At 40.2% G+C, this 22,232-nt stretch overlaps 1 long non-coding RNA gene across 2 annotated transcripts in view; it reads right to left on the bottom strand.

Annotated features, from left to right (window-relative positions):
- Window positions 1–22,232, bottom strand: part of LOC125696745 (uncharacterized) — a 39,082-nt gene that overhangs the window by 7,570 nt on the left and 9,280 nt on the right. Inside the window, exon 1 of one of the 2 annotated variants that reach the window (XR_007378498.1) lies at window positions 4,697–4,854. The exons of the other annotated variant lie outside the window; for it this stretch is intronic. This is a non-coding gene — a long non-coding RNA (uncharacterized LOC125696745). Of the gene's footprint in view, window positions 1–4,696; window positions 4,855–22,232 lie in introns of those variants that run through there. 2 annotated transcript variants of the gene reach the window in all.

The raw sequence follows: 22,232 nt of genomic DNA, 5'->3' as shown, positions 1-22,232 counted from the left end.
AGTGAATTAATATTACTTCAGGGAGATCATTACTTTTACAATCCCACCAAGTTTTTTTATATAACTTTCATTAGAGCTGTACCCCCAAGCATTTTGGGGGAAAAAAAAAAAGAAAAAAAAACAAGAACACACTTGTGAGACTGAATAACTTTGAGGTAAAAAAAAAAAAGAGAACTTAGGGATCTACATTAAAGGAAAAATAGAAAGTGAAGATGAAATCCAGAGAACAGTGAAGTGGCTGATGCTGAGCTAGTAATAGCGTTTGCAGGCAGATCCAAACTCATCTGTCTGATATTGACCTGATACAGGCTGAAATGACAAATAAACATCTGTAATGAATACAGTGGTCTGCAGATAGGTGTAGAGCTGAGAGGTACAGAGGCAAGAGTTAGAAAAAAGCAAAGCTGGTTTCACTGTTGGGGCATTTCAAGAAGCAAATGAAAACTAGTGCTGCTTTTACTCTTCAAATTATGAGCACAGCTGCATTACCTTAGGGATGGACAAAGTAACATAAGTCACTACAGCAGAAGAAATCTTGGGATGCTCCATGCTTATTCAGGAGATATCTCAGAAGCCAACCTGCTACTATACAGGGGAAAACAGAAGAGCTTCTACCAAGAAACAAGACCTCACCAGAGCTGTTAGCTGACTGTGCCTGCATGCTTAAAGGCAGCTCCTGTCCTGGTGCAACTCTAACAGAGCTCCAGTCAGTGACTCTGGTACTTCTCTGTGAAATGCTGCAACCCAAGAATCAGTACTGAATAAGTATATAATGGCACAGGAGTGCACATAACTACCATTCAAAAATCCACTAGACTCACCTACCTTTTTAAGCACGTCAAAATTTACAACTCTGGTATTAAATATGCTTTGTTTTCCTGGGCATCTCCAACCATACTCGTGAATAAGTAGCAAAATCAACTCAAAAGACAAGAACAGCCAAAAGGAGCGAGATGAAAAAGAGAGGAACAGAAATGAAAATGAAAGAATGACATCTGTGAAGCAACAAATCAAGTACAGTTGTTAAGAAGCCTTACTTATTATGATGATAAAGTTAATTTATTCCTACCACTAAAATATATCTTTCAGATGAGGTAACTGAAGTTAGCTATAAAGCTTTCTCTTTCCCATGGGAAGAAAGGGGATCCAAGCAGGCAGTGAAGATCACCAGCCAAAACACTATTACACAAAAGATTAGAAAAAAAATCAAAGGGTTGAATAGATATTTGCTTCATATTTAAAACCACTGAGCACCTCTGAGTCCCATTTTAGTCACCTGGAGGTGAAAGCATTGACAGTCATCATAAATCAGGCTGGGTAAGTGGCTGGGCCAATAATCAGCCAGTTTACCAGTTTTTCCTATAGGATGTTATAATTGCAGTCTTTACAAAAGATACTATAAAAAAAGATACCAGTGGCCACATGGACTTTTAAACTGGTACATACAAATCTTTTTTTGGTGTTTGAGCCAAGAGGGAGATTTTGCTGCATATTTTCTTCTCCTCAGGAAAGTCAGATGGACCCAACTGAGTTGGGTCCTGAAGGAGCTGGCCGAGGTGGTTGCCAAGCCGCTCTCCATCATATTTGAGAAGTCGTGGCTGTCAGGTGAGGTCCCGGACGACTGGAGGAAGGGTCATGTCACTCCCATATACAAGAAGGGGAGCAGGGAGGACCCGGGGAACTACAGGCCGGTGAGTCTCACCTCCGTGCCTGGGAAGATCATGGAACAGATCCTCCTGGACAACATGCTCGGTCACATAAAGAATGAGCATGTGATCCGAGACAGCCAGCACGGCTTCACCAAAGGAAGGTCATGCCTAACTAATCTTGTGGCCTTCTATGATGGAGTGACGGCATTGGTGGACGAAGGGAAGGCGACCGATGTCATTTACTTGGACCTGAGCAAGGCCTTTGACATGGTCCCCCATCACATCCTCATCTCCAAATTGGAGGGAAGTGGATTTGATGGGTGGACGACCCGATGGATAAGCAATTGGTTGAAAGGCCGCAGACAGAGGGTGGTGGTCAATGGCTCTATGTCCAGGTGGAGGCCGGTAACAAGTGGTGTCCCCCAAGGGTCTGTCTTGGGACCGGTGCTCTTTAACATCTTTATTAATGACATCGATGAGGGAATTGAGTGCACCCTCAGCAAGTTTGCTGACGACACCAAGCTGAGTGGTGCGGTTGATACGGTGGAAGGAAGGGATGCCATTCAGAGGGACCTCGACAGGCTGGAGGGCTGGGCTCGGGTGAACCTGATGAGGTTCAACACGGCAAAGTGCAAGGTTTTGCATTTGGGCCGGAAGAACCCCAGGCACCTGTACAGGCTGGGAGGAGTGGTCCTTGAGAGCAGCTCGGCAGAGAAGGACCTGGGGGTCCTGATGGACGAGAGACTGAATATGAGCCAGCAGTGCGCTCTGGCAGCTCAAAAGGCAAATGGGATCCTGGGCTCCATCAGGAGAGGGGTGGCCAGCAGGGACAGGGAGGTGATTGTCCCTCTCTACACGGCTCTTGTGAGGCCCCATCTGGAGTACTGTGTCCAGGTGTGGAGCCCTCAGTACAAGAAAGACATAGAGATTTTGGAAAGGGTCCAGAGGAGGGCGACTAAGATGATCAGGGGGCTGGAGCACCTCCCCTATGAGGACAGGCTGAGGGAGTTGGGCTTGTTCAGCCTGGAGAAGAGAAGGCTGCGGGGTGACCTCATTGCAGCCTATCAATACCTGAAGGGAACCTACACCCAGGAGGGGAGTAAACTCTTCAAAAGGGCTGACAACAGCAGGACTAGGGGAAATGGTTTTAAGTTGAAGGAGGGAAGATTTAGGTTAGATGTTAGGGGGAAGTTCTTTACTAGGAGAGTGGTTAGGCCCTGGAACGGGCTGCCCAGGGAGGTTGTGGATGCCCCGTCCTTGGACGTGTTTAAGGCCAGGTTGGACGGGGTCCTGGGCAACCTGATCTGAATATGTATGTTGGTGGCCCTGCTAGGCAGGGGGGTTGGAACTACATGATCCTTGGGGTCCCTTCCAACCCGGGTGATTCTGTGATTCTGTGAGTTGAGTCATAGTCACTCTTCTTTCAGACCTCAGGCTGGACAGGTGGTTGATCAGTCCATATCAATCTCAGCATTCTTCTACAAGTACCAATTATAGCAGAAGGATACACAAAGAAATTTATTCATCCTCACAATTTGTTTCTCACATGATTAATACTCCTCTCAGAGCATCAATTACATACTGGCCCATTCCCATGTTCCCTGCTGAGTTCTCTGCTATCGAAGAGAGGCATCAACTGTAAACATCAGCAACCTCAGGAGAGGTTCCCTTGATCAAAAAATCGGATTGTTTCATCCCTACATAACCCAGGTGCTAGTCCCTATGATAGATGAAAACTCCTGCTAAAACTACCAAACCCCATTTTCTCAGTTTCAGCTGAACAAACAAGAAAATTGCCCCAGAAGCAAGAGGAATGGCCACTGCATCTCTTGCTGTCAGAAGTACCCCCAAGCCCACAGATGTTGAGAAGTCTGGAAAAGTCATAGCTGCCCTTCTGGTACTGCAACGAGTAGCACAAAACCTGACACAATTCCTCCTGCAGCATCAGTCCATTGATATAGGATAACTTTCTGCTGGACAGTACTACCTGAATTGTTTGAGCACCTCTCTGCACCTGGACTATAATCTTTTCACTTCTGTGAGTGTCTCTCAGTGAACATGGTTTAGGAAGAACACCATAAACTGCTGAAATCTCCAGGCCCATTGAAACAACAGTTTATCTCAGTGTTTACTGAAAAAAAAAAAATAAAAAGCACCAGGTAACTGCTTTGAGAATTGTTGCAGTGTGAGAAACAGCGAAGAATGATTTTAAGAATTCCTCGGCAACATTAAATATGTCCAATTTCCTTAATGACACAAAGGCTACTGCAAATGGTTGTTTTGTCATGGAATATGCTTTAAGAAGATCTGACTACTGAGAAGCCATTAAATTAAGACTACTCATGCTGAAAAGTGACTCAAATTGCCCTATTTTTTAGTGAGAAGAAAAAATGTTTTTGTTCTTTCCTGTAATTTGTCATAGCCACACAAATCTATTACAATGCTTGACATTTTTTGAAGGGTAATTTCTGAACTCATAAGGGAAAGATGAATCCACTTTTCAAGTCACAAAGAGACATCTCAGTGAAATAATGTGCAGCTCATCAGCAGCACCCACTCAGCTAAGTGGACATTTTCCCTCCTTCATTACAAAGGACTTGCATCACTTTTATCCAGTTTCCCATTTCCAGAGCACTTCTCAAATACAATACAGAAAACAACAATTTGAAGGCAGTCAGCCTTCTTTCCCTCTCTGTATTTTCTAGAATTTCTCCACCAAAAACTACTTCTGTTTTCCTCCTCCAGACCACCCTGCACCTGGCTCACCCAAAGCATAACATCACTAAATGGTTCTCACAACTTATCCGTAACTTCTGGTTGAAGTAGGGAACCTCTTTAGAAGGAAACACAGACATGTAGGAGAAATAAACACATATAGCTTTGTTTATGTACAGCTCAACACAATGGTGCCTGTATAACCAAGATGTTATAATCACAATATAATTGTGTATAATCAATAGATATCAAGATGTTATAATTGCAATATAATCAAAAGAGTAAGGCAAAGCAAACAAGGATCACAAAAGAGAATAAGTAGAAGAGCTTACCCTTGGGTTGAGCTCACTAGAAGATACCAAAAGAGGAGGATCTCCAGAAGAGATCCTTCCCCTCTGGTAGCCAGCTCTTAAATAGGTCCAGGAGGGGTGGAGCCTGGCTCCACCCCTTCCGGCAGCACAGGTGAATTGCCTTCACCTGTGCTCCTCTGGCTGACTCATGGCTCACCTCAGGTGACTAATCAGAGGTTCAGGCCGTGACTCAGCAGTTCCCATACAGTGCCCTAATCTCATGGGGGGAGGGCTCAGGTAATTTGCCATGCTGTAAGAACAACGTTTTCCATATGAAGTTGCCCCATCTTTTAGGACATTACACCTTTTCCAGTTGCGTGGTAACTTCTCAGTTGAGATTCAGAGACAAGTACTGTCATGCAGCCTTGTGCTTGTACAAAAGAATGGCTTTGTCTTAAATACTTGGTTGGTAAGAGTCAATGGAGTACAGATAGAAACTGATTCATGACATTTTGCATATATTTCCATTACTAGTCAGTCATTCATTGTTTTTGATTCTTTTATATTACATGTAGTGTGCTTTGCCTGATTATTCACATATCAAACGCCAGCCATTGTACTAGAAAGAAAACTGCTAAGCCCCAGAAACAGACTCTAATAAGCTTTTCAAGCACCCAAAATGGAAAAAAAGGAACAGATGTTTATATATTCTGGGAAGGTTTGCAAATATGATTTAAACATGTAGCATCGATAAGAGTGAGTGCTTTATTTTACAGTAATAACAGTGTGAAAAATTTTTGCTTTACTTTGTATCATAGCAACTAAAGACATCATTGCTTTTTTTTTTCTGAATTCAGCTCACTAACAATTTCAGCAGCAAGCTTATTCAAAACACTTCACTATAGGCATCCCTAATGTTCCATCAGTAAATAACATACTGTATTTATAACATAAACCTGCTGTCCATCCCACTTGGCTGATGCTTTAGAAGCTGTCAGTAGACTAAGGGAATCCAGTTTTTGCATCTCAGCTAAATTTTGTTTCTGAAAGTGGCTTCAGTGCTCCAAGCTTGTCTTCAGCCCAGTCAAAGATATGACTGGAATTTAGAGATGCATCCCTGCTTCAGGGAACTGCATAATGCAGTGATGCTACAAGTCCCATAACCGCAGTCTGAGTTTCGCCCATCCCAAAGCAGGTGTCCCTATGCAGAACAGCCCAACCATAGGGTCCTTTGCATAATCAGAATTTTTAAATAAATTTTAAAATGTACATAAAAATTGAGGAGTTAATAATGGTGCCACGGTAAAACAGGCAGAAGAATCCAACTAATCAGTAAAAATGTTAAACCAAACACGTTTCTAGTGTATGCCGAGTTTTGTTTTTTGACTTTTAATTTGGGTGTTAAACAAAGAGTAAGGTTTAACACACAGCACAATGTAACCCCTTCACAGCTGGTGGGTTGAGTGCCTCCAGGCAGTGCTCAGCAGGATTCAGTAAGTTCTGAATATGAGTAAGCATTAATATCTATAACAGGCTTTAGAAAAGCACTCATGTCATGGAAGTTCACTCCTCATTTTGTTTGACGAAACATTTAAGCATGCATATAGGTTTCTCTGAGGCTCCAGCATGCTCCTGTGGCAAACAGCACATTACTGAACTACATCACAAAAACGTACCAAAATAGAAAAAGCAGGCAATAGGAATCCAATGAGCCAAATTATTAACATGAACATCCTAACAAAACAAGCAGGTATTTGTTTCCACAGCTTGTGCCATCTGTAGGAGGTGGATGAGTGTTCCTGCAAGCTTTGCCCATTGACCTTTTCATCTTGCAGAGTCAACGTCCAGATGAGCCTCAAAATTCAGGAAGGCTTACATATTATTGTAGCTGATTCAAAGGAAATGAAGGTTCAAGCTACTAAAAATGTACAGGTAAATGAAATAATACTACACCACATGAAAAAAAGATTCTTAAATCTTAGAATCATAGATTCACTGAAGTTGGAAATGACCTCTAAGTCCTCCATCTAGACCAACCATCAACTCATCACCACCATGCTCACTAAATCATGTCCCTCAGCCTTATCAACACATTCTTCCCATTCCTTACTAAAATAACCCCTCACTTTCCTATTGCCCAGCTCTGCAATTCGCAGGGATAGAAACAAAAAAAAAGGTCATTTAACAAAAATTCTTTTTCGTCTTTAGAAAGAGACAAATTGCTCTTATTGTGGCTCACAGATAAATCTCAATGGGTGAAGGCAAACTAGCGAAGTCTAGACAGAAGGTGAACCTTAACTTATTATGCAAGGATAAGAGAAATTACTTCACAGAAGTGCTTTTTCCTCATTTAGCAGTTTCAAAATTTTGAGGAACTGTAAAACACTGCATGAAGAGCAGTAATAAGTCTGAAGAAAAAGGCATCTGTAACAAATTGCATAATTTCACCCAGAGGGGATAGTCACAGAAGACTTCTGAGATGCATGAGTTGGAGTTTATTGCACAAAGATCCAAAGAAATGATAAAAAGCAGTTCCACAGAAGAATCATGTAAATAAGATCACCTTCTGGAAATACTACCACGTGCCATTTTCTGTACTGGTGACTGGCCATCAAGACCAATCCACAGTACTACTTCATTTTAATTTGTGTTTGACTTAGGAGGGCAACATGGCCCACAAATATACCAAGAATGCTCTGTACATCTGCATCTGCCATTCTTGGACCTTTTCTTAGTTAAGGGAAAACAAAAGAAGCCAGAAGCTGTTGTGCAAAGAAATAGGACTGTGTCACATAAATCATTTAAAGTTTTCCAACTTTTACGCTCTTGCCCTCCCAGAAGGCTAATTCTTTTTTTTTAAATTTACTGATAGCCAGTGTAGTTGTTTCTCACAACTATTTGTATTAGTCTTTCAGGACAATGTAAAGGAAATATAACTAGTTTGCCTTTTCTAATAACTAACTGTTTTAGCTTCTGAGAAAACCACAAACATGCCATCTGAAGCCTTTGAACTTGACAACTACTTTCCAATAATGGCCTTAGCTGGCATTTATAAAGGAAGTCACTGAGGTGACTTGCACAGGTTTTAACGACCTGTATTACATTAAACAAACAAACAAAAATACCTATTTACAAGTTAAACATAGTTTCCCTCATTCAAAGGGGACAAGAATTAGAAAGCAATGTCCAACAGGAATCAAGAAAAGTTCTCATAAGACCTAGTGAAAAAAGACACAGATAAAGCTGACAGGAGAAATAGTTAATTTATACTTTGAAGGTTGTCTGACTGCAGGAGACAAGAGTAATTTACATGGAAAGCCCACAAGCTAGCTTAAAATTTATTTTTAAGTTACATGTATTTGAAGCAAAAAGGACAGAGAAGAGTTCATTGAATTTGTAAGGCTGTAAATTGCTAAATCCAACTCTCCTTTGCAAGAACATCCAAGAAAGTTTGCCCCAGGCACACAAAGAAGAAAAAAACCTTTCATAAGTTTCTCTTATCTAAAAATTTTAATGCCACCCTTTCCTTCAAATACAATTGAAACAATTATGGAAGCCTCTAGCTGAGAACTGTCATTTGTGAAATACACGCAGACAAGTGTAACAAAAGGCTTTTTGTTCCCCTTTAATAGTATGGCATACAATGCCACATGTATGGTCTTCCCTTGAAGTTTAAACGAGGCCAGTCGCACAAGTCATTTCCAACTTCATCTGTAGAGCCCAATTCTACCCTCAGTTACCAAACACCAAGGCAAAGAAGTGCACAGCTAAACCTCTCATGAGCTCAGGATGAAGATCTCCTCCCAAAAGCTCAGTAAAATCAATAGGTATCACAAGGAGTCAGAGTACCTCCGTCATAGACTAAGAGGTGAGAGAGGAGTTTGAGTTGTTTTTCTTTATGAACTCTTCATCCTGCTCTCTTGTTCTTTCATCTGCAGAATTTGTACAGTCTATTACACAGGGCTGGTGCAGGGAAAGCCTGCAAGATGAATGCTTCTGTCTGTTTCTGCAGGGAGACTTACTGTCACCAGATGGTACTCTGATGGGGGGGACTGTAAAACACTACTGAGCACAACTCTGTGAGCGTTGATTAGCTATTGTTAGGATGACCAGAGCACTGCCCAGAAGAGGGCTTATTTTTCAAGAGGAAAAAAAAAAAAAAAAAGGTTTTATATATTTAAAATACTTACATTAGTACAGAGTCTGTTTCAGCTGCAAATTAAGCATATCTTAAAGTGACTGTTACATTTAGGAAAAGAAAAAGATTAATCTGAAAAGCCAGAAGGTCAGAGCAGAACACACTTCCTTCGGCTCAGAGCTAATATCTCTGACTCTGTTATGATAGCAAAATTGCCATGAACAATATTTGTGCTGTTTTATTCTGCTATATTTCTGCCTGAAATAACTCTAGCCATTTATTAACTGCGTGACTGAGTCCTATTCATCAGTTAGGCAGGTGTATTGCTTGATAATGCAATAAGCTGTCCTGGATGTATGAGCTGTTTTATTTCTTTTATCCTAGTAATCAGTTCAAAGAGAATAATAAAAACAAAAGGTTTATTTCTTTTTTACGGGTAATACAGTTGTAAATTATCATCCATCAGCAATAACTGTAGCCATTTAATAAAAAAATAAACCTTTCCTTAATCTCACATGGAACACAATAGGTAAAAATAAAAAATGATATTAAAGCTGGTGCCAAAATGAAGAATTGCTGCAACTGAGGATTTGCAATGAAGTTATTTATGCAGATAATGCAGTTATGCAACAAAGAAACTAATTTAAGCTGTAATAAAATAGATAATCCAAACTTTCCTGATACATAAATAGTGTAATAACCCTAACTCATTCTCCTAAGATATTGTAAAGACAAAATTGAGCAGAAATAAAACTAAACTCAAGAAAACAACAAAATGAAGGCTGAATGCTCTTAATGGACAATCTCCAAAGAGGAGATCCTCTGTCCTGTTCTGCTGAGCTCAGGTCACTGGGCAACTGTTAGACTTCTTCTCCTTTTAAGGATTTTATTTTATTTTATTTTTCAACCTACTGCTGAGCTAAATGTCAACTTGAAATAACCAGCATGGAGACTGCTATTTCACAAAGTCTACAGCTCGTGACCACTGGCAGACATGCACCATTTATAAAGACATGCTCCAGAACTGTCTTGAATAGTTGAAAAAAAGCTCAACAAGAGAAGTCAGAGAAGACAAGCTTTCAAGCTCTGTCAGCAAGCACTACTGGATATGAGCCTCTGCAAGAGGTATATTGAACGTAGGCTGCATGACAAAGCACTGACAGATAAACACAGTTCCCAGGAATAACCAGGCCAATTGAAAATATCATAACCAAAGCCATAGCTATGCCTCTCTCTGCAGTCAGGTTACCTCTTTCAGATCTCTGCCTTGTCTCTGACCACCCCTTAGTTTCTCCCCAGCCAAGAGACCTCTGTGCATTATTTAACCACTTTTAAACATTAAGACCTCAACGGGACAAGCACCATGCTTTTGTAATACATCAAGGTCCTATAAACCTTTGACATTTTCTGATCACATTTTTGCAAAATGAGACGGAGCACACAATACATATGGCTGCCCTGGAAGAGTTATCACAGCAGCAGCAGCGAAGCCCTTTCCCAGCTGCTCACCCCAGGCCCCATCATCAGAGCTGCTGCAGTGCCAGCAGAAGCAAAGAGAGACCAGCAGCTCAGTCAATTGACAGTACCAACCTGTATAAGCAGATGATCACATTTTTATGAAAACTGACCAGCAGAAGGACTGGAGGCTGTTAATCAGGAAAGGTGATAAGTTACCTTTTACTTTCAAGCTGGGTAAAAATGCTCCTTCCCACCGGCACACTGGCCAGCTGGCAACTGGACCATCAGATCTGTCCGACTGGAGAGCTGAAATCACTTGTCTTGCAGGAGGGCAGTGTGATCCCAGAAGGCTCCTGCATCTCAGCATGGCAGCACACAGGACTAGACAATGCCAAGGACACTGATTGCCTCAGAGATCTCATCCAGGAGCACAACTGAGGCAAGTGTGCTCAGCAAGGCTGAGGTTGGGAGGACAGTGTCCACAGCTTCCTATAAATCCTGAAATTAAATGCTGGCTTCTCTAAACACAGAAATACGTTAACTACTAGAAAGATGTATTATGACCCAGCCATAAAATTTGTGATGATGCCTCCTTTTTGTTTGAAATTTAAAAATGGAAAGTATCTTCCAATTATTTCATTTTGTGAAATACAAGCTTTATAAATCACTGGCACTCCATTAGCCCACACTAGGAAACCAATTTATAAAAGGAAATAATAATGCTATTTCATCACTTTTAATTTCCTCACCAAGCTGAACAATTCAGTGTCCAAGGGAGACACAGACATGGCATTCCCTGGAGGAGAAGATGAAGACACAAGGAACAGAGATGATCCTGATGAAGATACAATGGACAGCCAAGTGAAGTTTAGCATGACCAAAAGCAGAGCTTAATATCCACTCCTTCTCATTCACAGGTCAGGACAGATCATCAGGATGACTTGCCTGACCCTCTTAGACATCAGCTTTGTGTTTCATTCATCCAGATGTCTAAGCCTTTATTTTGAGAGATGTCAGTTTGAAATTCAAGCCCCCAAAGCGCTCACAGACTCTTAGGGGACACATTTGGCTACTGACAGTTATGCTCGACTTTCCTGCCAAGTAGACCACACAAGCCATTTGAGAGAAAGGGTTCCACCAAAAGAAAGAAGTTAACAATGGATAAAGAGAAAGAGGCTCCAAACTTCTCCATTGATAGGTATTGATGAAGAGAGCATCACACACAAAGGCATCCTCTTGTGCTAAGAAAAGGAGAAATTAAATGCAAACTTCTGCTAGAATAAGAAGTTTGGCAAGGCAGCCAATGCAATATTGGAGGCTTGATTATTCTGGCATGAAATGTCATACTCTATGAGCTCACTTTTTGCATATTCTAAGAAAGTAATGACTTTCTTACTGAAGATGGAGAAGGGAAAGAATTAGTTAAATAGACTCTGAAAACAATACTACACACGTCAGAGATTAGCAGCATAAAACCTATTCCACATTAACCATAGTAATTCCTCTGCACTTAAATATCTTCACAAATATACTTAGACTTTTTATAATGAAGAGAAAGTGATAAGGCAATTAATTACTATCCAGAAAAAGCTCTGAAACTATTCAACACACCATCAAAATCACACATCAGATTAGCCGGTTGTAAATGATAATCTAACACAAGTCTCAAATGATAGCTTTTGCATCCCACAGTGATAACATTTTTCACAGCTAGAAGGGAATAAAAATACAAATTATTTTTTCATTGTGACAGTGAAAACTTTCCAGTTACAATTCACATGTAGTTCGGTATTTTATGCACAAATGAAAGAAGCAAGTAGTATTTAAATGACAGAGTTATCAGTCTTTTCTACACTGCAGCTGTTTGGAAAGCCATAGGGTAAAGACATTTGTATATGAGATAAGCACAGGCTGCAGAACAAATTAATGCTAGATTGTGTATTAAATGGCATGTCTTCGGACAGCTAATTAGCTCTGTGCTGCTCAATTAAGCTTTGAAAGGACATGTTGTGTTTCTTGATGGAAGAGAAAATATTTCCAGGCTGTTTCACACTCTCAGCTCTGTTGGCTCTGTTCTGTTGGCTGAGAATTCCATGAAGAAATAAAGAAAACTTCAACAGCCTTCCCAAAAAGTACCAAACTACAAAGCATGCAACAAAGTTTTTTTTCCAATAGTACCAAGAATCTTCTATTTCACATCAAATGTCTTAAGAACATAAGTCAGTTTGATATAATAGCAAAGAACTATCAATCCACGTCTACAATACTTTTTAAACTAGAAAAGAAGCAGGACCTCCCCAAGGAAAGGACATAGAAACTTTATAGTAGCTTTCAATGAGTTGTTAGTACTGCATCTTTTTTCAGCCAATTCAAGTAATTCCTCCTCTTTTCTTCCCTACTAGCATCATAGGCGTGTGTATCAAGTAATAAACACTCAAGGGTCATTTGGGTTCTCCATTCAACACTATGAAAGAGATACTGGAGGTTTTGAACTGGCTTCATTAAGAATTATATTTCTCTTATTGCTGTCCAAACTGAGACCTCAACAGTAAGCAAAGACCTTCCAAGGTCAGCTTTCTCTCAAGAACTTCAGTTCTACCTTTTCTCCCCGCTGGTAGAGACTTAACAGCTCATTTTTCCTTCTCTCTTTTCTGCTTGCTGAGCTCAAAGTAGAAAAAGTCTGGTTACGCTGGCATGAAAAGGAGGCAAAACCAATTAATCTTCATGGAGAGAAGTCATGATTTTCAAATCTAAAAATCAAAGCTATTCAGACTGAGTTTAACTCTAGATGTACTTCAGAATGCAAGATCAGATTATCTTTCCTAGTTGAATTTCCACTGCCCTGCATGGTGATCTATAATTGAGATGCAAATTGCACACACAGAGTATTTGCTCAATGTGAGCCCATAACTACCCAGAGGAAGAACTCTGTGATCAAATGCTGTTCTTTTGCACAGCAGACATAGTAGACTAGAAGTCTCTCCTCAGATTTCTGCACTTGGGTATTTTCTTCAGCCTGAATTGTAAAGTGAAGAAAATGTAAGCATTGTTGATTACAAATTAAACAGCTGGCAATTCTGTCTTAAATCACTGAAGATCACACAGAGTACGGAATTAATGATCTCAACATACACAAATGTATATTATGTATACAATCACACACAGCAGTACAAATGGGCCAGTATAAACCTGCATTCTGGGCTAGAGCTAGGGAATTATTCTCTTGTCAGAAACACAATAGTTATACAGTGAGATTATTTTTTGTCATCAGGTATTCAAGCATGCTATCAGCTAGTGTTGGCAGCCATTCTCACATAAATGCACAGAGATTTCTCCCAGCAGTGTCTTCAAGTACAAAACCTAACCAATACATTATACCTAGCACACATCAGTAGCCATGAAGAAAATTAACTTTGTAAATATCAAAAAGAGAAAATACACTTGTATTCAGCTCTCTTCATTCTGTCAAGCATACCTCAGTAACAAGAAAAGGGATAAGGTTTTCAAAGCCAAACCAAGGTGTCAGATCTGCTGTTCTAACTACTTGCAGAATAGTAAAAGCGTTCAAATGGTAAGAGGCCTTGAAAATTTTGATCATTTCAGCTACTAAGCAAATGCTTTCAGTTCTTTGCTTATTCTCATATTACACCTGCTTTTTATTTATCTGTTTACTTCTGCTTGGATCCTCTCTCAATATTCATACAACCAGTAATTAAGCAAACTCTGAACACACTTCAGATATGCCAGACATTGCAAGTCTGTGTATAGCACAGAACTGCTTCATATAGAATGCTGTCAGAACCAAAAAGCAGTATTTGCATGAGTTGTATTTAGTGTTCCCAGAGTGAATCTGACATCATGTCAAGAGTGAAGAAACACTGAGAGCCAACCATGAAAGGAAGAGAGTTAGCTTTGTTCTGAGTCCAAGAAAACATTCAGCATCACTACTTCCCAAATTGTAGATGAACCCTGCCCCATAACATTATTCAAAGCCCTTAATATCTCAAGCTGAAATCAGGAATACTTCAAAATGCACCAGCAATAGCTGTGCAACTGTTAAATGCCGTGCTATATTACCCAGACAAGTTCCATATTGCCAACTCCTAGATGAATTTTATGAAGACAGCATGGATGTGAACAGTAGATCCTTGAACACTAAGACTTTGCATATGCTAAAGTCCCATGAAAGGAAAACAAGATACACAAAATAAAAGCATAGGGAAGAAACAAGCAGAAAACCCACAGTAACTGAAACCCAATACATTTCTGAAGAAACAAAGGTTTTGAGCAGTGTGAAAAACAATGCAGGATGTATAGCATCTTTTGTGGATATTTCTCAGCCTCCATGTGTGCAACTCATTCATCTGGGACACTATACGCTTCTCTGTGACCAGCAGAGACCCAGCAGTGCCCCATAATTCCCCACAGCTAGTGGGGAATGAGCAAAGCTGCTGGCTTCCTTTGCTGCTACCCACTGCCCTCTCAATAAAGCCCCCTCCAAGCCTGGGAAACTTCCTTTATGAGAAGCATGGGGCTATGGGTAGGTTGTGAGATATTTCACCTTTCTCACCCACACACAAAGACTGATGTCAGCAGAAACCTGGATAAAAGCTATGCCAGAAGCGTTCCGTATTTCCTCTTTCATTACAGAAAACGATTTTATCTTGATGTTAAGCAATAGCGTGATTGCGCTCTCAATTAACTCAGTGTTCAACGTTTTCCATCAGCACAGAATAGCTGTTACCCACTGTACCATCCCAGCACTCTTTTCAATGACACAGATTTACAGCAGAAAAGGATCGTGCTTCTTGCCAGTTATGAAATTGCTAAGGTAAAGCTGGGAAGCAGGCATGTTAGCATTCATTTCATCTTCAGCTCCTTCTATTTCCCAAGAAGGCTGCAGCAGGCAGTTCAACATAAAAGAAAGTTATTAAAAATTCCACATCCTTGAAGAAATCTTCATAACACTGATAATAAATTCAGTTTTCAAGTTGCGTAATACAACCTTCTTCTGACTAACACAGTTATCCTAGTTTAAAGACCTTTCAAACTAATGACCTGGAAGGAATATTTCATTTGAATCTGTGCAAAACGTGAAGAATTGCTGCACGGTCTGATTTTCTCCATTTCTCAGCACCATTAGTAGTCCCTGAGCATCCATGTCTACCATGGAAACTTACAGGAAAGAACAGGGTGATTCATAATGCAACACAAGTGATTAGGTACATAGGAACTCATATTAATAAGTTGCTGATATTTAAAACAAAGTCATGCATAAGCAATGCCTTACAACTCTAACTCAAATATTACAGAAGGTAAAATGGTGGACATTTACTCACCTAAACCACTAAGGAACAGAAAATACAATAAATGAACTTCAGATTTTCTGGATTGGAGTTACACTCATTTCATTCTCACAGATGACTTTCAAATTTAGCACTTGGTTAAAAAAAATAAAGAAAGAATATAAGATTTCACAGAAAAATCACAGCAGGAATTTACATCAAAAATTAGTTTCTGGGTTTCTGCAGCCCAGTTTTACCTCATACTGGGGTTTCATTATGCTACTTGCTGATACAGCACCCTCACATGAGATTAGCCTGCTTCAAGAAGAAGCAGTTCAAAATATATGAAAAATGGCAGCATTTTACACCAGTGCTCCCACAGTCCTCCAAAGCCTTTTGCAGAGATGAACCCTTCTTCTAAAGCACCAATTTTTTTTTTATATATATATATATATATATATTTTATATATATAATATAAATATATTTATATATATATATATTATATATATATATATATATATTTTTTTTTTTTTTTTAAACTTTTGCTGGGGTTTTATTTCTGGTTTCAGAACAATCCTGTGTATTGATCAACAAAATAGGAAAAAATCTAGCTTTGAAATTGTCCTTTTGAAGACGCTATATATACACACACACACACACACACATATATATGTATGTATAATGAATTTGGGAAATACTTGCAAATTCAAGTAGCTGAACATAATCTTAAAAGACTTAAGTCTCTGATCTGGTACTACAAAACACTGCAGAGATTTGGATGAGTGGGAATCCACTTGGGCTCATGAACTATCTCCTTGAGATGGGTCATCTTCTCAAAGCCAGAACCAGAGCCCATAGAACTGCCCCTTGCCATCATACACAGTGCCACTTTGAGAAGCATTCACTGTTAACCTCTGCCTGCTCCCATTAAAATCAAGGGGAAAAGCTCCCACTGACTTCACAAGTCCAGATATAGCAGCAGGAAAGGGACTTTAAGATCTACCTCATAATATGCACAGTAAGAAAACAATCTCACTCACACTATTTGTTTGAACAAAGCATTACCGTGCCTTGAGCACACCTATTTTCCAGAGAGCTACAGTGGCTTTTAGAGCACAAGCACAATCTGCCATCACATAATAAAGTCAGCACATTACAGTTTAATTGGATGGAGCTATTTACACAGTAATAACAATGATTAAGACATAGAACACACAACAACACATTTCCTTAAATCTTTAACCAGCTGGTTCCACTGCAGGAGTAAAGAATATATGTCTTGCTTATTAGTAGACATGCTTTGTTTTGCAAGGTAATTTAAGAAACATTTATCAAAAAAATTCACCATTTTCAGAGATTGAGACACTCAGGTGCTTGCAGGGAGCCCATCAGCCAACCACCTCCAACTTCTTCCTGTGATAATCACGGGAAGCAACACCTAAAAGATAAATAACTTCAACAGAAGAGAATGGCAATAGCATAGCTTTTAACCTTTGCTCTTACACATTAGCCTCAGCAGAGCACTCCTAGGGAACTTCTGGCTAATTACCTTGACACGTAGGATTGTGACCCATGTCTCCTGCAGGACACAGCTGTCAGCCACAGACAAGGATAAATCTATTTGCAGACTCATTTCCTTCTCCTACCTAAAGCACTGCAGTGTCTAAGAGAAGGGAAGTCAAGGCCAAGTCCTGCTGTTTTACAGAACTTGAGGCTGAGCTGTGCCAAGGGATCTGGGCAGGTGTCAACCACCTCCAACAGCACCAGCAGCTCTCTTCCTTTCTGTACAGGAGAATACAGCTCAACAAATAAGTACAACTTGCAGTTGGGCCAAATTGTCACTCTCAGTGATATTCCTGTGTTACTGAGCTGGCCTGATGTGGCATTGGATATGCAATGTCACTGTGGCACCCATTGACAAGCTGATGACAGCTACATGCTGGTAAGAATAAAGCTGCCCCAGCTGTGAGCATCTACCAAGATGGAAGCAATAATAGCATGGTGCTGATTTGCAGAAGCACAGCTTAATTTGGTGAGCTGACAGAGACAAGGGTTGTGCAGTAAGGTTCTGAGAGAGATGCCATAACAGAAATAAATCCAGCCATAAGAGATAAATTATTTCCAGCAAGCTATTTGCCAATTCAATCTCAGTATTTCATTTAGTATATTTGCTAGTTCCTAAATGAAACATTATAACCTTTTAATCACATATTACTAATCCACCCTTGCTGGCTTGATTAGAACCGATCAGATAAAACATTTGACTGGATAAATGGACTCATGAATTCCTCTTCGCTTGCATGCACAGACTGTTGGTGCTGCTTCTGCCAGAGTCAAATATGCAACTTGGAATCCTAGGACTGCTGTCCCGCTCCATCTTGCCAATGAACTGAATATTATTGATGATTCTGGAAAAAAACCTTTGAAGATATGCAACCATTAGTATGCCTGATGCTTAGTTTCCAGTGCAGGGGAATAATGTTTCCCAGTACAGAACAGACAATCCAGTGCGAAAATACGTATATCCAGAGGCTGTCTGCTCATCTGCTGCATGGGTCAGGACACACCAGTCAGACTAAACTCAAATCTCTCTTCTGAAAAGCTGTGTTACAACTGCCTAGAAAACAGAAGATTAAAAATCTCCCATTCTCTGATACTTTTCCAGAAAGAAAATTATTCAGTAGAAGAAAACATGCTCCCTAGAAGCACGTTTCCCACCACAATATGCTCCTGCAAGCACCTACAGGTAGGACACCTAGTGGATTTCCAGCACATCCCACCCTGCCTTGAAAGATGAATCCAATTCAACGTATTTCCATGGAACGTTTCATGTATTGACAAACATGCCTTCCAAAAACTTCTAATAGCTTCACCCAGAGTGATTTTGTTACACAAATGTGCCCTGACAGTGTTTGTTGCCATTCACCAGGACTCCTCTAGAAGAAGGGAAATTCATTATAGGCCACTTCTTGTAGAGGGCTGCTGTCATATAAAGTTTCTTCTTCAGATATAACAGTTGTTTGATTGGTGATTTTTTTTTTTTGGTCCCATTTCTCTCCAAGCCTTATTTTACATTTTATTCTATTGTGTTATATGTCCCCGAGTAATCTGTTCAGTCAGTTTTTCAGCATTAACAACTTACTGGATAGACTGAGCTAAATATAGGCTTTCAGCCTTTTTATTATTACCAGGTTTGAAACAAATACATTTAAATATGGGCTGCTTTTTTTTTTTTTTAATAGATGCAATTATAAGCAACATTCAATGTGCTTTTACCTATATGGCTTACTTCCATTACCAGATTTGAACAATATTCTGCCACCTTTGCTAAAACAATTGCACTCTGTTCCAACCCTCCCCATTGTCAAGCCCTACAAAAGCTCTGTTTGTCAAACTCAGAGAAATGGCACAGAGACACTGCAGAGAGATTTTGCTTTTTTTTTTTTATTGAGACCTGGAAGCTGCTCTTGCATACATAGCCTGCTAGTATTTTAAAACATGATATTGGATATCCAAACTAAGGGAAATAGAGAATGGGTTCCTAACATGCCTAACTGACTTCTTCACCAGCAAAGGAGGACCCTTTTCTTCCTGCTTTGAAGTACAATAGAAACTTTACAAAGAAATTGAAACATGCTTAGTATATAATAAAGCATTTGCCTCTCTTTTCATTTGTTGCCCATGGAAATTCAAGGAGTAATACCTTTACAATGACAGCAAAAATTGCAGTCAAGTTTAAGCCAAAGAATCTCTCAAAAGATCCCTTAGGACTAAACTTAGAATGATCAAAGCCATACCCCATTCATTGCTTGTGATTAAATCCACATAAAAAAATCCACCTGTATTTCACAGGAAGAATCTGGAAGTTTCTGAAGTGCTTTCCTCCCTAAGTCATTGAAAAAATAAATAAATAAATCCATCAGCACTCAGAATTAGCAATTAAAGTTAATTCATTTGGGCTTTCCTGAGCTAGAGACAAAGCAGTATTGCCTTCCAGACAAAATGCCTTTGATATCAATTACTGCCTCTATCACTTTGCACCTGAGAAGACTGCCTTTCACTGGCACAGAGGCTCAGTTCAGAGCATTAAGACCCTCAGGGTGCTGGCACAGACACCCAACATCTCTTCCCTCTGTTTAGCAGAATCACTGAGACTCACTGTCTGCAGACATTTGTTTTGCAAAGCTTACATTCGATGCCTTCAGATAGGAATTATCCAGACCAAAGTACTGCTATAACTTGTACTGAAGCTACAAGGTGCCTCTGTGGCATTCACCTCGGTCTGATAGTTTCATATGCTGCAGTGAAGGGGCAGAAAGAAACGGGGGACATATCCCAATTTCTCCCTCCAAGAAACCTCCTCAATCACACTCTGTATAATGAATTAGAGAAAAAAATGCCAGAATTGTTTACTTTAAAAGAAAGTCCATGTCCTAAGAAAATGAGTAAGCCTTGAGTCCAGTTTGTGTCTTAAAATATAAGAGAGCAGTGGACTAGATTTGCTTTGTAATTGTACAAAAACAAAATATCTCAAAGAACAGTGAGAGTCCAATGCTGTACAATCTGACAAGAACTCATTCTTTCCAAATTAGCTTTATGAGTTACCAGGCTTTCTTTCCACCCCTCTCCATGGCTGTAAGCACAGTGGCTTGCTGCACATTGGCAGAGGAGAAATGGTCCAGGCCAACTTGTCAGTTCAGCATTAACCCCACATCACACTCAGCAAGACACTCGGAGCACTGCAGGGCTGATTTGGGCTGAAAAGGCACAGGTAGGCAGCCTTGGGCAGGACGTAAATGCTTAAGGGCAATACTAAATTCCCTTTTTTCCAGCACTTAGTGAAAACAGTCTGAGCACTCAGCCCTGTTAGAGACAGGAGAAAGCCTGGTATCTCTATAGCATCCTCTTCTGCTCTAACACGTTCTTTCACACTTGCTGTTCCTCGATATGACTACCACTGTTGTAATATCCATCACTCATCTGTGCAAACTAAATATTCCTGTGCATTTCTTTCATTATTCCTCCAAATGAAAGCACAAAAGTAAATATAAGTTAAGATTAGGCTGAACATACTCTGCTTTTCATTAAAAATATTGTAGAAGTTGTAGTGAGATCCAACATTTCTCTCACCCTAGGTCATCCAGTTAATAGCTTTGATGTGGTATGCACAAGCTGCTAGATGTCCTTATCCTAGTAATAATGGAAAGCAAGATGCTGCCTATTGCTAAGGGTCTTAAAGATATCCTCCTGTGCTCCTCACCTGCCCAAAGACAAAGCACTACTGCAGCCAAATCAACCTGCTCCCAGCTGAGCTCGCCTACAGACTCAGTCTGTCTTTGCAAGAAGAGGTGCCAACTAATAACACCAATGCCTTCAGCAACCTAAAAAGTGACTATATTAAATGCATCATAAATGATCCTGAAGGACTTGGTGGCTTGCATGTCAAGCAGTACAAGCATGCTTCTTGCAGGTCCCCCATGACTCAAAGATATTCATTTTATCAGACAAAGCCCCAAGTTATCCTCACACCTCTTCATCTCCTATCATCAGAACTGCTGGGGTTGTAGTCAAGATCAAGAGCTGAGCATTATCAGTATGAAAAAAGCCAAATATTCTTTCTCAGAGTACTTAGCCTTTGATATTCATGTTGCCCATTCCTGTATGAACTGGAGGCCAATATACCTTCAAGGCACACACAGATCTAGCTTTACATTCCTGCCCAGCACAGAAACACTGCTGGGAAACTGAACAGTATGCAGGGGAACAAATTCAGCATGCATATCTGTAGTGGGTTACTTGATAGGGAGTAGAGAAAAATTGATCCTCTATATATTGGATTCAAGATATTTCTCAAGACATAGGCAATTTAAAACTAATAACCCAAATTAATAAATTATTGATACTTTCTGACAAAACTAAAAAAAAAAAACCTAAAATAACACAGAAGATTTTCCACATTCAGTACACATCAAAATACACAAAACACTACAGTTGAACGTTTGCTTCTGTGTGTTTCACCCCAATATCCTTTAGCCCCTACCATATCCTGCAAGCATTTTCAGTAGCTACTGTTACACAGGGACATGCATTATTTATGCACGGTGCATACTCATAAAGGCAAGATCTTTGCCACACTCAAGTCCCTACGCACAGTATGAAAGTGCTGGCTTGCACAGAAAAGCTCTAACAAAAGCCCTGCAGAAGCTCTTCCCAGACCACTCTCTTGCTAACTGCAGCCCTGGAACGTGCCAGCAATGCAGTTGATGGATGGGCCGCACCAGGAGCAAGCAGCTCTGCTATCAAGACGTGGTAGTGGCCCAGATCACACAGCCCCAGAGCAGTACATAAACAGGGGTGGCAAAATGGTCAAAGTCAGTGAAAATGAAGTAATGCATCAAGTACACCATTCAGAAAAAACACACACCGATACAGATTACAGCATTTAGATGGAAAAAAAAAAAACAAAAAAACAGGACAATGAGAAGGAAATCCCTGCTCAGAGCAATGCTGCTGCAGGCACAGTAAGCATCTCATACACCTGATCAGCTGGTTGCATAGGTCAGACACCTAGGAGCAGCAGGTCGGTCCAAAGCAACACCTGGAATCAGGGACAAGATTTAATGGGTCTGCCTGATCCTTTCCCTGACCTCAAATAGCTGCTAACCTGGGATGCAATAAGACTTCCATTTATTCTCC

Source organism: Lagopus muta, chromosome 8 (assembly GCF_023343835.1).
Source record: "Lagopus muta isolate bLagMut1 chromosome 8, bLagMut1 primary, whole genome shotgun sequence".
Taxonomy (NCBI): domain Eukaryota; kingdom Metazoa; phylum Chordata; class Aves; order Galliformes; family Phasianidae; genus Lagopus; species Lagopus muta.
The sequence above is the reverse complement of the archived record's forward strand: the minus strand, read 5'-3'. Positions and strand labels throughout refer to the sequence as shown.